Genomic DNA, 6,000 nt, shown 5'->3' with positions numbered 1-6,000 from the left:
AAGGAGAGGGTGCAGCAGGGAGTAAAGCCATACAATCCTGGAGCAGGTCCAAACATCCTTCCACAGCTCTTCTGTCTCCAGAGGCACGCCTCTAGCAACGCCTGCCCCCTGAAGGTCAAAACAGGTAAATTAACTTTTAGTGCGGGCACTGCGATGCGCCCCTTCTATGCCTTATTTCCTGCAATTCTCACAACAGCCTGAGAGGGGCAGCTTTCACAAACCTCACTGGAAATCAGCACTTAGTGACACTGATAAACCTGCCCATAGTGTCAGTTTTCTGGTGGCAGAGCCTGTATTTACACCCAAGCAATCTCACGCCACAGCCCCTGCCTTTAGCTGCTCTTGGCATCTGAAGCGGAGAAGGTGTGGGTTTTCACAGAAGATGAAGGAAAGACAGAGGACAGAGGAGAAGATGAGCCAGGAGGAGCTAGTAATTGAGCTACTGAGAAGCTCTGTGCATCTATTCTCAATATCCTCTTTCTCTGAGGTAGGTGGCTAAGCTGAAGGCTGGACTAGCACATCTTTTGGGATGGTTTACCAGATTGCAGTTACCTGCTTAAGAGTCTTTTGATGCCTTCTTGGAAACCTGTTGCTCATCTAGGGTTTCCAGATAAAATACAGGATGCCCAGCAACACTTAAATTTCAGACAAACATTACAAGGGACACACATCTTCTAAAAAAAATTTTTTTTAAAAAGTCATTCTTTGGGTATCTGAAATTCTAATTGAGCTGGGCATTTTCATTTGCTAAATCTGGCAACCCAACTCTGCCCACTCCACAAAGCTCTTTTCTCTTTCCCATTTCTATCATCCTAATACATCTAAAAAGCCACAATTTTTTGGTTTAAAGATTCTAAATCTTTAGGGATACTCTAGGATACATTTAGCCATGGATTGGGGGTATGCTCCTTAGGTTGTTATGTACTCCTTAGTATCCCTTAGTTGGCTGTGCCTGGTATCTTGGAGAAAGTCAACAGCTACAGTCTGAAGGAAGGCGGGAAGTGCAGCAACAACAATCGGGATGAAGAGGCTGATGGGGGAGAAGAGAGGATACATAATGCTGAAAATCGCTAAAACCCTCACCTGCCCCAGTGCTGGTGGAGCCCTGGGGAGAAACGGCATTTTATGCAGTGAGGTACACAGAATATACTCGCTGACTGCTTCTGAATGAGTAAGTGCAGGAATCAGGCTGAGGTGCATCTAGCAGGGTGAACACTGTAACAAGAGTCTCCATAGCCCTGGCACCATCTACCCCCCACCCCCAAGTCTCCACCCTTAGCAAGCAGCACCAAGAGCCATTTATTACTGGGAAGGACTAACTTCCCTCCTCTCCCCTCCTTGCTTGCCTGGAGGCACTCAACCAATTCTCTTCTTTTCTCTGGGCTTCAATTCCCAGTCTGAAAAGTGAAGAAGGCTGTATGAGACCCTCCTTAGCACCCTCTTCATTGCTATGGTTATACAGCATTTGAGCGCACCCTGGGGACAATTTGGGAAACAGACCTGGAGACATTCTTAGAACTCTGCAGGGACCTGGACAGAGGGAGCTCTGTGATCCCCTGCTTCAGCCAACCTGGCTAGGAGAAGGGCTCAAATCCACGTAAGAGTCCTAACCTCCCTTTTCCAGCTCCAGTACTGATTTCTCTGCTTTCCTAGGAGTCCACAGTGACTGGGCCTGCATCTGCCATCATCCTAGTTGGCCTGGTATTTCTATGTTGGATTGATCCCCCAGCAGGCTGGATTGGGAGGCAGAGCCCAACGGGTCCATCAAAAGTTCCTTTCTTCATCTCTTTTCTGGCCTATTGCATCTGTGATCCCCTGAAAAGAGGAGGTGACAGACAAATGTGCTATAGTGATAGTGCTTCCAATTTAATATCCAAGGCGCTGAGTTTCAATTCTGGCTCTGCCATTTACCAACAGCAGGATCTTGCATAAGTCATGGCCCTTTATCTCTCATCCTCTGTGCCTTCAGTTTAAGACAAGTAAGGAATAACCCCTATTCCACAGTGTTAACAGGCAAGGATGAACGTTGGGCCCTGAGCCCAATGCAGGGCATCCAGGAGGAAATCAGTAAATGGAAGTCCCTCCACCTCTCTTTCTTTGTCTACCAATGGCTCTCCAGCTGAGGCCTACAGACTGAGATGCTCCCTGCCTGGTGCTCCTCCAGGTCCCAACCCCACAAAAGGCAGAAGATGTAGACCCCAAATGAAGACCTTGCCAGCTTCCTCCCAGAGCACCTGGACCTGGCAACATGGAGAGGATCCTGGAAAGGAGGGCTTAGCAAGGCCTCAATGGCCTTGGGGGCCACACCACTACTGGCTTTCTCTGGGGTCAGGATTGGAATAAACTAAGGAGAGATGGAAAAAGGGTACTGGATAGGGGTGGGACAAGACTAAAATAAGATAGAGGGGAAAAAAAAAAGCACCATTAGATCCTCCACACAGCGGATCGTTTGCCTTGGAAAACAGATACAAACATTCCTATGAGCCTCTGTGCCACTATTTAGGCAAAGGGCTCCTTAACATATTGTGAGCCCCCCAAACAGGGCTCAAGAAGGAACACTACTAACAACTCTACATTCATAAAAGTGACTTGAAAGCAATGAACCTATTCCCTAAAAACCACAGACTACCCCCTCCCAAAAAGATAGTTCAAATAGTCATATAACTATTAAAGAAACTGAACTTGTAAAAAATAAAAAGAAATCTCCAGGCTTATATTGTTTCACAGGAGAATTGTATCAAATATTTAAAGAAGAACTAACATAAATTTTATGCTATCTATTCCAAAAAATAAGAGGAAATATTTCCCAGCTCATTTTATGAGGCCATTATTACCCTGATAACCCAAACCAGAGTGTATCAAAACAAAACAAAACTACAGACCAATATCTCATTAATTTAGATGTAATAAGCCTCAACAAAATATTATCAAACCAAATCCAGCAATGTATAAAAAGGATTATACACCTCAGCCAAGTGGAATTTATTCCACATATGCAAGATTGGTTCAGTATATGAAACCCATTATTATAATCTACCATATCGATACTAAAGAAGAGAAATATTAAGATCATTCAAATGATGTAAGAAAAAGCATTTCAGGGGCACCTAGGTGGCTCAGTCGGTTAAGCCTCTGGTTTTGGCTCAGGTCATGATCCCAGAGTCCTGGGATTGAGCTCCTCATTCCTTCAACTCCCTGGTCAGCAGGGAGTCTGCTTTTCCTTCTCCCTCTACCCCTCCCCCAATTCATGCTAGTATGCGCACTCTCTCTCTCTCAAAAAACAAAAGAAAATCTTTTTTTTTTTAAGAAAGAAAAAGAAAAGGCATTTCATAAAATCCAACAACTACTCATGATAACAACACTCAGCAAACTATGAATAGAAAGGAAATTCCTCAAATTGATAAAGACTTAGAGTAACACCAAACTTAATGTTAAAATCAAATGCCTTCTCCCTAAAACAGTAACAAACAAGGATGTCTGCTTTTATCACCTTAAGGATCATGGTGCAGGAAATTCTAGCTAGTGCAATAGGTCAGAAAAAACATAAAGGGGATACAGATTAGAAATAAAGAAGGAAAATTATCTCTATTGATGACATAATTCTCGATGTGAACAATGTCAAAAAAAGCATTTAAAAAAGAAAACCTTCTGGGGTGCCTGGGTGGCTCAGTTGGATAGGCGACTGCCTTCGGCTTAGGTCATTATCCTGGAGTCCTGGGATTGAGTCCCACATGGGACTTCCAGCTCCATGGGGAGTCTGCTTCTCCCTCTGACCTCCCCTCTCATGCTCTCTCTCACTCAAAAAAATAAAAATAATCTTAAAAAAAAAAAAGAAAGAAAAAAGAAAACCCTCTGATAACCACTACCTTCAGCAAGATCACTGGGTCCAGGGGCACCTGGGCAGCTCAGTAGATTAAGCCTCTGCCTTCAGCTCAGGTCATGATCTCCGGGTCCTGGGACCGAGCCCTGCATTGGGCTCTCTGCTCAGCAGGGGGCCTGCTTCCCCCCCCTCCCCGCCCCCGCTCTGCCTACTTGATCTCTCTCTGTGTCAAATAAATAAATAAAATATTTTTTTAAAAGGTCACTGGGTCCAAAAGCAACATAAAAATTAATCAATTTTCTATATACTAAACAATAAACATGTGAAAACTGAAATTAAAAATGCAATATCGGGGCGCCTGGGTGGCTCAGTGGGTTAAAGCCGCTGCCTTCGGCTCAGGTCATGATCCCAGTCTCCTGGGATCGAGCCCCGCATCGGGCTCAGTGGGGAGCCTGCTTCCTCCCTTCTCTCTCTGCCTACCTCTCTGCCTACTTGTGATCTGTCTGTCAAATAAATAAAATCTTAAAAAAAAATAAAATAAAATAAAATAAATAAAAATGCAATATCATTTATGATCTTTCCTAAGAAAATTAAATACTTAAGTGTAAACTTAACAAAACATGTACAGAATCTATATCCTGAAAATTATGAAATTCAGTTATATAAGATACTGCCATTAGAAGAAACTAGGTGAGGGACACAGGGACCTACCTGTACATTTTTTTCTGACTTCCTGTGACTCTACAATCATTTCAAAATAAAAAGTTTTAAAAATATATGAACTGAAAAAAATTGGGAATAATAATGTATTCTCTCACAGACAATAATGGGTGAGAATGTAAGCACATGCTGTGTATGAATATGGTTGTATGGGAACATGCTGCGAAGGGGTACAGACTGTATTTATGTTATAGTTTGTGTGAATGAGTACAAGGTATATGTTTGTAAGCAGGTTGATCACTGTCAGCAGAATGCCATTCAGTATACATCCTAAAGTCCCAGCACCACCCTGGGAAGAAATTCTCCAGGGATCATTCTCCAGGGATTCTAAACTGTGCAGAACATGGTGTGATTATTTTTGTCCCCATAACAACCCCTTCTGAGGCCCCTCAACTCATCCCTACAAACATCTCCTGATATTTTCTAAGTACAATGCACCACATTTCAGTGATAATTATCTTCAACCATACAGAACCCTGGAAAGTTCCTGAAACAGTTTAATCCCCTCTGGGGGGGTTTCCTTGAAAAGGGTTGTGGTTACTGGGTCCCTTTCATAATTGAGAAAAACAAGTCTTTAAGGGGAAAATTACATGGAAACGCAGGACCACCATAAAGGGAGTCAACTGTGGAGAACATGTGCTTTGGAATATTTTTTTTTTAAAGTGGATTTGAATCCATACTCTACCTTTATTATGAAATTAGAAAACTTTTTATGAGACACTGAATATGCTTCTTGAAACTTTTAAAATGTAAAAGCTGCAAAATGGCATCACACTACCTACCCTACTAACACCCTAAAGTGTATGGAAAAATTACGTAAGATAAAGGTAAGGTATTTGGCATATATATGCTAATTATTTGCTTAATTTGTTAAAAGACATAGAACTGGGATTTTCAATGGTATCTGGATAGGCTGCCATTCTGGTCTTTCTTCTTCCTCACTACCTCAAGAACATGTTCTTCCAAGTGGGCCTTTTCCTGTTCCAAACAGGAGAGTCTGAGAAGAGCTGTTGCCCTGTTAGTCAGGATTAAGTCTCAGGTCTGTCCCTATATCCCTTTGTTAATCATCTGACCCTATCTCCCTCCCCAGAACTTTAGGCTGGACTTTTAGATGGTCCCATCAACCCCCACCCTACCCCAGGGGCAGATTTTTAGAGGGGGAAAAAAAGCACTGCCCTGACAAGAGGCAGTATCTTGGCTTAGCAGGGTTTGCAGTAACAAGTTGAATGACCTCAGGAAAATTCCATTTTGTCTTAGTTTTCTACATCTATAAAATGGTGATAGCGTTGGAAAGATAAGGTTCTTGGTTGCACATTATAGAAGTTAAAATAATCCAGGTGACACAGTCTTAGATTCTTGTAAAGTGGGAAGAGCCATAAATGATACGTTCTAATGCTCTAATTGGTTTTTATATGAAAGTACAATATATGGTTTACATATTCCAAAGAGCATTGCCTCCA

Source organism: Martes martes (assembly GCF_963455335.1).
Source record: "Martes martes genome assembly, chromosome: 14".
Classification (NCBI taxonomy): Eukaryota; Metazoa; Chordata; class Mammalia; order Carnivora; family Mustelidae; genus Martes; species Martes martes.
Note: the sequence above shows the minus strand (reverse complement) of the source record.